The sequence below is a fragment of the Triticum urartu genome, chromosome 7A (genome assembly GCF_056163025.1).
Source record: "Triticum urartu cultivar PI428250 chromosome 7A, HENAU_Tu73, whole genome shotgun sequence".
NCBI classification, from domain to species: domain Eukaryota; kingdom Viridiplantae; phylum Streptophyta; class Magnoliopsida; order Poales; family Poaceae; genus Triticum; species Triticum urartu.
In genome coordinates, this window is record NC_141879.1 from 727,464,700 (window position 1) to 727,475,349 (window position 10,650).

The window sequence follows — 10,650 nt, forward strand, 5'->3', positions numbered from 1 at the left end:
CTCTATAGCTAGCCTCCTTGTTCTGTTCTCTCGATTATGTTGTGTGTGATTTCTTTTCCTATTGGAACAGATAAAATGCAGAGCTATGTGGTATATATCCATCAGTCTATCATCTTCTGGTGCAGAAAATTCAGCGGAAGCCGTTACAACTTCTATTTTTATTTTCCTACTATAGGTTATATTAGTGGGGGTTTAATCTGGAGGACTAAAGTTGTGGAGAGGAAGGCGCAAGGAACCTTTCCTCGGGAATAATCCAAGGTTGCGTGCTGCTAATATTCGTCTGGATTCTGGAGTACATACGTCCTAACCTAACACCTAACAGAACAGCTACTTGTTTGGCTGGGAATGCCAACTTGTCAAAGAGATTAGGACATCTCCAACCTCAGCAGAACCATATGTGGCAGAGGGCGAGCGAAGAAAAAGAATCCGGGTCGTAGCTTTCGCACGCGCCAAACTGGAAGCCAAGCGATGGTTTCGTCCGATGTTTGGTGGTACATGGGGCCACCGGGAGGTAGGCTGTGAAGACGACTGGAGGCTGGCCCTCATGGCGAGCGCAGGTACGGTGCCGCTGAGTCTGATTGAATTTAGCATGCACTAGATAGAAAGTGCAGCTTGCCGCACCCAACAGCAACGCTGCCGGGTACTGTCATATCCAATCCGGTAAAAAACTTTTGGTGCATGGTGCCTGGCTCATCGCATTTTCCAACGCTTAAACGTAACATTTTGTGTTGCCAAAGGGAATTAGAGTGATTCTCATGATGGATTGGTCCAATACAGTAGATTTACATCTTGGCAAAGCCCAGGATGTTTGTTTCGGTAGAAGATTTTGTCGAAGTAACGCCAAAGGGTAATGCAACATATATAAGCAAGGCAAACATGACACATTTGGTCATTACACCATTGGTCCAATTCATAGTGCTCAATATAGACAGAAAGAGCCAATTTATGTTTGGGCCCACAGTGTGCCTTTCTAAAGCAGTGATCCAATGATCCAGCATCTGGTATTTATCAAGGATGTAATCCAATACAAAGTAAAGCACAAAGCAGGATATGGATCAATAGAAAGCATTAAAATCCACGAGTGGTTCCACAGAGATCATGAAGATTTAGCAGAAGACATCAAGATTAACGATATAAGACAATCCGGACAAATACTGGTTCGCATAAAAATTCAGTACAAAGTATCAAGATTAACATAGGAAGGGCAACTTGTCGCATGTGACCTATAAAAATTCAGTACAAAGCCTTCTTAGTCTGCACAAAACAGAGATCACCATACATCAAAACAGTTGAAACTGCAATGCTAATCCATGCACTCATGTACCATGCTCAATATCATAGGTAAACTGTTCAATTAAAAATATATACTACAGACATCTAATTCATGGCATTGGCACATCGAAGACACAAGATTTCATTCGAGTGGCTTTCAGGCCACTTCTATTCCGCAAAACATGAGGGAAAGCGAAAGGATGTAGGTCATCGGCGGTCAATATGACGACGTCCTTGATGGCACCATCAGTATATAGCGGTGGTGGATTGTGCTCTTCCTGGGCAGTAACTCACCAGGTAAAGTAACCATGACCTCATCCGACTCAAGCGGCGACCTGCAAGCCAAGACAATGAAATAGTAACGGTCAGAGAGAGACATAGAGATGCTTTGTAATGACAATTGTTGTTCTAACAAGCAAAACCAATGAGAGATGAGAAGAAAGAATACTTTATTAATAATAATTCCTACAAAGTACAAACATAAAAACTTCATTTTCTAGTCCCACAAAATAATCATCAAGAACTAAACTTAGATTAATTCGATCAATTAATAATATTTTCAGGTGAAAGACTTGAGCATTACATAATATAAACACCAAACCAAACAAATCATACTCAAGATTAGTCAGTCAAGACCTCGATAAGATTTTGACAACATGAATCAGACTATTTAGTTCATAGACCGTGAATTCCAGAAATCACACCATACAAATATTAGTTACCAAGAGAGAGGTAATACAACATTTTTTGGGACTGTTTCCGGTCCTAGTGGAATTACATCAGATGTAAACTTTCATCTCAACCAAAGGTTCGTAAGTAGACTCAATATATGATTTTTTTGTCTCGACCAAATGTGTAACATTGCATATAAAACACTGAGATACTTATCTGATTTATGACATAAAAGGGAGAAAAGTATCAAAAAATGATTTTGTAACAGAAAAGAAATTTTAAAAAATAGAACTAAATCTGAACCTACCAGGCCGATAACTTTCATGTCTGACATTTTTAAATCCCCAATCTATGTTGCGAATCATAGCCCAAACAATTATAGCTTTTTTTTGACCCGGGCCATAACCCCTTTCCATTAATTGCATAACGGAAATACAAAGTTCAAAGTTCAACGAACACAGACCCAGCATAAACGACTACAGCATAAGGAAGCAAGAAAGGGGTAAGGCGAGATCAAAGCATCACTGGGAAACCCACTATGAGCACTCGTCATCGAGCAGCCCATCGCAGGGCGAAAACCCAGTGACACCTAGCATCACGCAAACCACTAGACCTAACCAGATCAAGGCAAACTCCAACAGGAATCATAACAGTATTACAACGCCTTGCTCATAGGCAAAACACAGGAGAGCAAAAGACACTCGCGCAGGAGTGCGATCCACCAAACGGGTAAACACAGTCTCGAAGCTTTTTTGCCTTGTTGGAGTAGAATCAGTTCATCGTCGACGGAGGTGCACAAATCCTCATCATCGTCGAGGCATTCGATCTCAGCATCTTGGCTCCGCGCTCCATGGACTCTCGATCCTCACCAGCCATCAAACCTGCCCAGTATGTCAAAAAGCCACAAGCAGCATAAACCACATTAAAAGGACTTTTAAGAGATTTATGTTCAAAGGTAGCCTGATTGCGACTGATCCAAATTGCCCAGCAAATAGCTGCCAAACCAAACGTATAAAACTTGGCCCCATCGGGAAGGAAAATGTAACACCATGAGAAAAACTGCCAAAGGTTGTTCGGACACAACGATGTGCCAAACACACACCCAACCGTCCTCCAAACCACCCGAGCAACAGGACAAGTAAAGAAAAGATGCTGTGAGGTTTCCACCTCATTGCAGAACGAGCATTTGGGATTTCCTGCCCATTTTCTCTTTTTCATGACTTCTCGAGTCAAAACCGCATCTTGGAACAATGCCAGAGAAAGATTTGAATCTTAAGAGGGATTTTTGCTTTCCATATCCATCTGAAATCACACCCCGCCAGGGTTCTTTCCAAATAGGTATAGACCGATTTGGTCGAGAATTTACCTTTCTTTTTTCCCAATCTCCAGCTAATATAGTCCGTCTCATCGGACAATTGCCAAGAGTTCACCACCTTAACTAGATCATTCCACTAATCCACAAGAGGTGGATGCAGGTTCCTTCTAAAAAGATCACCACCCTCAAACTTTTTGAATTCAGCAACAGTAATCTCCTGATAATTACAGATACTGAACAAGATCGGAAATTTAACACGCAAGGGAGCAGCACCCCTAATGGGGTCATTCCAGACTCTGGATAAATTCCCAGAGTTTAAAATCACCTCTCTACCTGCCAAATAAATTTCCTTTACTTTCATAATAGCTTTCCAAACGGGGGAATCCCCAAATTTACTCTTCACCGAGGGAACCGTGTCATTTCTGAAGTATTTAGCATGGATAATCTCCTGCCAAAGGCCTTGTTGGGTTTCCACCTTCCACCACCATTTGGTGAGGAGACTGATGTTTTGTCTGTGTAAGTCTTTAACCCCCAAACCCCCTTTATTCTTGGATCTGCAGATCCTAGACCATCTAACCAAGTGATATCTTCTCCGACCGTCAGTCTTTTGCCAAAAGAACTTATTTCTATGTTTATCTAGCTTCTCAATATTCTTCTTAGAAAGCATAAACATAGACATGTAAAAGAAAACAATGCTCGTAAGGGACGAGTTGAGAAGAGTCAATCTTCCTCCTGAGGAGGCCGCATTACCAATCCAGGATTCACAGCACTTGAGGAATTTGTGATCAACAAAATCCCAGTCAATCGCACGGAGGGTAGAATAGCTCACAGGCACCCCTAAATACTTCATAGGGAAGTGGCCAATTTGACAATTGAAGAGTTCTGAATGAAACGCAAGAGCCTCATCATCCCCTCCAACACACAAAATTTCACTTTTCAAAAAATTAATCTTAAGCCCTGACATAAGCTCAAACAAATAAAGTAAGAGTTTCAGATTAACCACAACATCTTTATCATGCTCAAAACACACAACCATATCGTCTGCGTATTGGAGGATAGCTACCCCCCCATCAATCAGGTCCGGAGCCAGACCTGTTATCAATTTCTCTCTTTGAGCTTTCAGGATCATTTTGGATAGGGCTTCCACAGCCATATTGAATAAGAAAGGTGAATGCGGGTCCCCTTGTCGCACTCCCTTGCAGCTTTGGAAGTAAGGGCCTTTTTCATTATTTAATTTGATATTAATGGTTCCATTTTTAAGGATATTCTGGATCCATCCACACCACACTGGGCCAAAACCCCTGTTGCTGTGGCATTCGAGGAGGAAATCCCAATTGATCTTATCATAAGCTTTTTTGAAATCGAGTTTCAACACCACACTAACTTTCTTTTTCCTATGTGTGTGATGAAGGATTTCATGAAGGGTTAAGATGCCATCCATAATGTTCTTGTGTTTTATGAATGCGTTTTGATGTTTGCTGATAAGAATATCTGCAAACATGGAAGCTCTATTGTCTAACACTTTAGTGATAAGCTTGTAAGGGCACCGTAGCAGACAAATAGGCCTATATTGTTGGATTTTTTTAGCTCCATTCATTTTAGGAATAAGGGTAATCACCCCATAATTCAGCCGGGCCACATCCAATGTGTTATTGTGAAAAGCATCGAACAGATTCATAATATCTTTTTTCACAAACTCCCAGCAATGTTTATAGAATTCTGCCGGTATGTTATCCGGTCCCGGGGCTCGATTGCTCTTCATATTGAAGAGAGCTTTTTTCACTTCTTCTTCCGTAAATCTACTAGTGAGTAGGATATTATCGTCTTCAGTTAACTTCTCATTATCAGCCCACATATCAGGGGACAGGTGAAAAAGATTTCCTCTAGCAGGACCAAATAGCTCCTTATAGTATGCAGTTGCATGAGCTAGAAGGTTAGTGGTCCCCTCGATCACAACATCCCCATCTGTAAAGGACTGGATCGTATTTTTTCTCTTTTTGCCATTAGCCACTCTGTGGTAAAAGGCTGTGTTTCGATCCCCTTTTAAGAGCCAGCGTTCATTCGACCTGAAGTGTAGTTTTCCTCTCGTATAACTCAGGGTCGAGAGGCCCTTCCTCTTCTTTACTTTCTATATCTTCTAGCTCCCTCTTAATTTCTTTTTTTCTCTTCTTGGCATGGCCAAATATGTTCGAGCCCCATCCTTTAAAGTATTTTTTGAGACGTTTCAGTTTGATATTAAGAATATCAATAGGATCGTCAGATCGTACAGGTTGCTCCCAAATCTCCTTGGCGATGTGGTAAAAACTTTCGTCACACAGCCAGCTAAGCTCGAATCTGAACTCGTGTGACTTAGGTTTATTTTGTCTCTCCTCTCCCGAGGACAAAAGGAGTGGATTGTGGTCTGAAACATCCCTCACTAGTTTACGAACCATAACCAAAGGAAACTTGTCCTCCCATTCAAAGCTCATCAAGACTCTATCAAGTTTTTCCAAAGTAGGGTGCTTTTGGTTATTAGTCCACGTATACTTGCCACCCCCCATGTAAATCTCTCAAAGGTTTAAAGAGTTTATAATGGAGTTGAATTTATCCACATAAGGAGAGCTTTTTTCACTTCTTCTTCCGTAAATCTACTAGTGAGTAGGATATTATCGTCTTCAGTTAACTTCTCATTATCAGCCCACATATCAGGGGACAGGTGAAAAAGATTTCCTCTAGCAGGACCAAATAGCTCCTTATAGTATGCAGTTGCATGAGCTAGAAGGTTAGTGGTCCCCTCGATCACAACATCCCCATCTGTAAAGGACTGGGTCGTATTTTTTCTCTTTTTGCCATTAGCCACTCTATGGTAAAAGGCTGTGTTTCGATCCCCTTTTAAGAGCCAACGTTCATTCGACTGTTGCAGCCAATACAGCTCATCTTTGAACAAAATCTCGCTGAGTTCTACCTGAAGTGTAGTTTTCCTCTCGTATAACTCAGGGTCGAGAGGCCCTTCCTCTTCTTTACTATCTATATCTTCTAGCTCCCTCTTAATTTCTTTTTTTCTCTTCTTGGCATGGCCAAATATGTTCGAGCCCCATCCTTTAAAGTATTTTTTGAGACGTTTCAGTTTGATATTAAGAATATCAATAGGATCGTCAGATCGTACAGGTTGCTCCCAAATCTCCTTGGCAATGTGGTAAAAACTTTCGTCACACAGCTAGCTAAGCTCGAATCTGAACTCGTGTGACTTAGGTTTATTTTGTCTCTCCTCTCCCGAGGACAAAAGGAGTGGATTGTGGTCCGAAACATCCCTCACTAGTTTACGAACCATAACCAAAGGAAACTTGTCCTCCCATTCAAAGCTCATCAAGACTCTATCAAGTTTTTCCAAAGTAGGGTGCTTTTGGTTATTAGTCCACGTATACTTGCCACCCCCCATGTAAATCTCTCGAAGGTTTAAAGAGTTTATAATGGAGTTGAATTTATCCACATAAGGAGATCTATTCAAGGTTTTATTCTTATCACATGCCTCTCTAAGGATATTGAAATCCCCCCCCCCACTATGTACGGGACATGAGTGTGGGCACATGTCGCGGCTAGTTCAATCAGGAAGTCATCTTTACTGTCATCATGGGCTGCACCATAAACAGTAATGAGAGCCCAGACAAATTTACGGTTAACATCATAAAGGTTGGCCTGCAAACAAAACCTACCAGGGATCCAAGAAATAACTTCCAGGGACTCCTTCTTAACACCACAAAGGATCCCCCCCCCTGCTTTGCCAATTGATGGAATCTAGTTCCAATCAAACTGAGCCGCGGGGTCTATTTTCCTAAGATTCTTAGGAAGGAATTTCTTCTTCATAGTCTCCTGAATACAAAGGAAATCTAGGGAGTGATCTTTTATCATGTCAGAGAAGCAGGCACTCCTCCCCTTTTTGCCTGCTCCCCTGCAATTCCAAAAGATACCATTCATTTAACCACATTGGATTTTCTCCCCCGTTTGGCACTCCTACCAGGGGGCATGGCAGGGCTACCATTTCCTCGTACAGGGGCTTTCTTTCCATTCTGACTTCTAGTAACAGGTCTAGATATAGCAACGTTCACCTTTCTCTCCTTCTTTTTTCTAGACCGAACTAAAGTAAAAGGTTCCTCCTCCAACTCATTTTCCTCACTCCATTTCATCTCCAAAGGGGTTTGGTCTCCCTTCCCATTAGTCAACATCAGGATTTTATTGCTATCATCTTTATTAATATCTTTACCATCCCAGAAGTCTCTATTTCTGGATCTTTCTAGTTCTCTTAAAATATCTATATTAGCAAAGTTTGCATCAGGTATATCCACCCCCATCTTAATAGCCCTAAGCATAAGCACTGGATCTGACAAGGTATCAAATGAGTTATGCTTTGAATAGTTACCTTCCATGTTCCTTTTCTTTGTCGCAGTTGCAGCCTTATCCTCCACACGCTCCAGTTTACTCTGCACATTCCTCAAGCTGAAGCGTAAGTTTTCCTCAGTGACCAAAGGAGGGGTGGGAATCACCTCAATATTTTCAGGAGATTCCACCCTATATTCATTGACCACTTTCAGAGCTGAGTCATGATGCCCCACCACCTCCACAACCTGTGGCAAGGATTTAACCACATCAGAATAGGATTTCACAGTTTCCTTATATTCAAGATTATTTTTTATAGGAGTCTGTTGGGAAAGGGTACTCACTTTTTCGTTCATTCTCTGCTCATGTTCATATTTCATGGTTTCAATGAGCAGTGAAGTGTGGAGAGAGTCATCAGACTCAGCACTTTCTTGAGATTCCCGCATCGGGTCAGGTACTACACGCTGGGGAATGGGAGGAGATTTCCCCCCAAGCCCAGATTAAGTACTGCCCATCTGCAAACCAGGATTCGTAGCATGTTTATTCTTTTCATTTTTCCCTCCATCATCACTAGTAGGCATCCGTATTTCATTATGCTCACGATTAGGGTCCCTGATCAGCACCTGCTCTACCTCATAAGCGAAATCATAGAAATGCCCTCCCAAGACAGATTCTGCTATCCCAGGTATCGCATCCACATTTCTGCACCCAATTTTCACACGAACAGAAGTAGGACGATGCAAAGTTGCCTTATAAATCTCTAAAGGAATCCCCACCAGCGAGGCCACAAAGGCTACATTCCTCTCACTTCTCTTATCAAGTGGGATATTGATCACCCTCACCCAAGCCACTTCCATAACACCTTTAGATCCCACAGCGGACGACCATTGAGTGGCATGTATAACAGCCCCACTTGTTTTCAGAGTAACTTTCCCCACATAGCAGATTTGAGCAACCTCACGAGGGTTAGGAAATCGCACCACATATACCCCAGGACCAATGGCATGCGCAGAACAGCGCCATCTAGTAGCAAGATAATCAGATAAATCCAACTCCATCTATCTAGTCGAAGTTTCCCCCTCAACAATGTTAACCACAATATTATTGGATCTCTCCTTAAGCTGACTAGCAATGCAAGAATCATGGATATAATAAAACCCCTGCCCCTTTGACTGAAAAGCACACATCGGGGCAATACACTCCCAGGCAGCGAACGCCGTACAGACAGAGGCCAGATGTCCTAATTTATTGCATCTCTCACAGAAAACTTGAGGACAACTAGCAAGAGGATGATCATTCGACTTGCATATGGGGCAGGAGTTAGGGTTCTTGGTAGGGGGCACCTGAATGATATTCTGCTTGCCATGGGGGCGACGAATTGGTGAAGAGGTCTGGCCGCTTCCAGTATCCCCCGACACCACCGCCGATTGCTGCTTCTCCACCCAGATCCCACCATCTTGATGCTCTTGGCGCCTAGTGGTCGCAGCTGCCTCCCAGCGCGCCGTGTCCCCCGCAGCGGAGGTGGGATTGGACGAGGCAAAGATGGTGCGGTCGCCGTCGCCCTCGCTCCGCTTCCAGGAGTACTTGTTCTTGTCGCCGCCACGGCCATTGCCACGGCCAACGTTCCTCCCCGCGCCGCGACCCATGTCGCGCCCCGCACGGGCCGCATCTGCGCCTTGACGCCGGTCACCCTGGAACCCGCGCCCCGCATCAGATGCCATGGATGGCGAGGCAGCAACCTCCGCGAAAGATCGAGGGTCTCCGCCAACCTTGCCTCTCCACCACCCCCACTCCTCTCTAGATCTCGATCTAGGGTTTTTTTCCACCGTCCAGAAATGGGCGAGGGCAGAGTCTAGGTCAAGTAGCGGGCGAGATGGGGATATACCCGCGCCGCACGCCCGTGGTCGAGGGTGGACGCCTGGATGCGAGCCCACGTGTCGCGCATCCGCCATGGATGTGTGGGGGCGGAAGGTCATGCCCGCGTCGCACCGCATCCGGGCCTCCGTGTACCGGGTCCTAGTGTACCGCTCCTCGCTGTCCCCGTGTACCGATTATAGCTTGTTTATATCAACCTGCGTATATAAGAAATAAGGATAATATTTTTTTTCAAATACAACACCATTAGTAGATGATACAAATAAATAATAGTGGGGATTATTAGAGCACCTTCCATGTGCATATCATCCATATGTTGTAACAAACTAACAATCCCACCCCTAGCTCTCCTCAGCATCCAGGAGCTGCACCTGCATGTGCAAGCTTAGTTGAATTCCCCCATTATTAAGTCAGACAAGAAGTGCACAATAGACGAATAAACACTGAAGTCTTACCTTGTTTTAGCCAAGGACGTTTTGGAGTAGAGGAGAAGGACGGTTGTGGGAGAGACGAGGACATCAACCCCTTGGCAAAAAACCACAAGGAGGCTACCTCCTCTCCCGGCCCTCGGTTGTGGAGAAGTAGCCGACATCGAGTACCTCCATCCCGATTGAAACCATCCATCTATTTGTTTCTGTTTCTCATATTGCAGGTTATGGAAGAAGGCCACCGGAGGAAGAATAGCTATTAATCAGCCGCCTCCTCCAAATGAACATAGGAAAATTGCAGCAAATGTCAGCCTGGAAGAAACAGGGCAGGAAACAAATATAGTCAGCAGACGAAGGAAGAAGCTACTAACAATACAAAATAAAGGCACCAAAGAGTGAGCAGTTCACGAATTGTTTCTAAACACTACTAACACCAGCAGCCTACAAATAATACATCAGGATAGATTTTAATCAAATAGTTGTTTCTTGCATAATTAGATAGAGCTAAATAAATACTCCCTCCGTAACTTGATATAAGACGTTTCTAAAAACGTTATATATTAAGTTACAGAGGGAGTAGTTATCATGGAAGCTGCTAGCATGACCATTTATTTAGTCATATGTAACAGGAAAAGGGACATTTAATTTAACTATTTAAGAAGCAACGCCTTCAAGTAAGGAATCCTATCATTGCAAATCAACTGAATACTCTAACTCCATGTGCAACAATTAAAA

The 10,650-nt window shown here is 43.3% G+C and overlaps 1 pseudogene; it reads right to left on the reverse strand.

Moving 5' to 3' along the window:
* Window positions 1-7,148: 7,148 nt before the first annotated feature.
* LOC147962318 (uncharacterized) lies at window positions 7,149-9,333 on the reverse strand (annotated as a pseudogene).
* Between the last annotated feature and the right edge of the window lie 1,317 nt (window positions 9,334-10,650).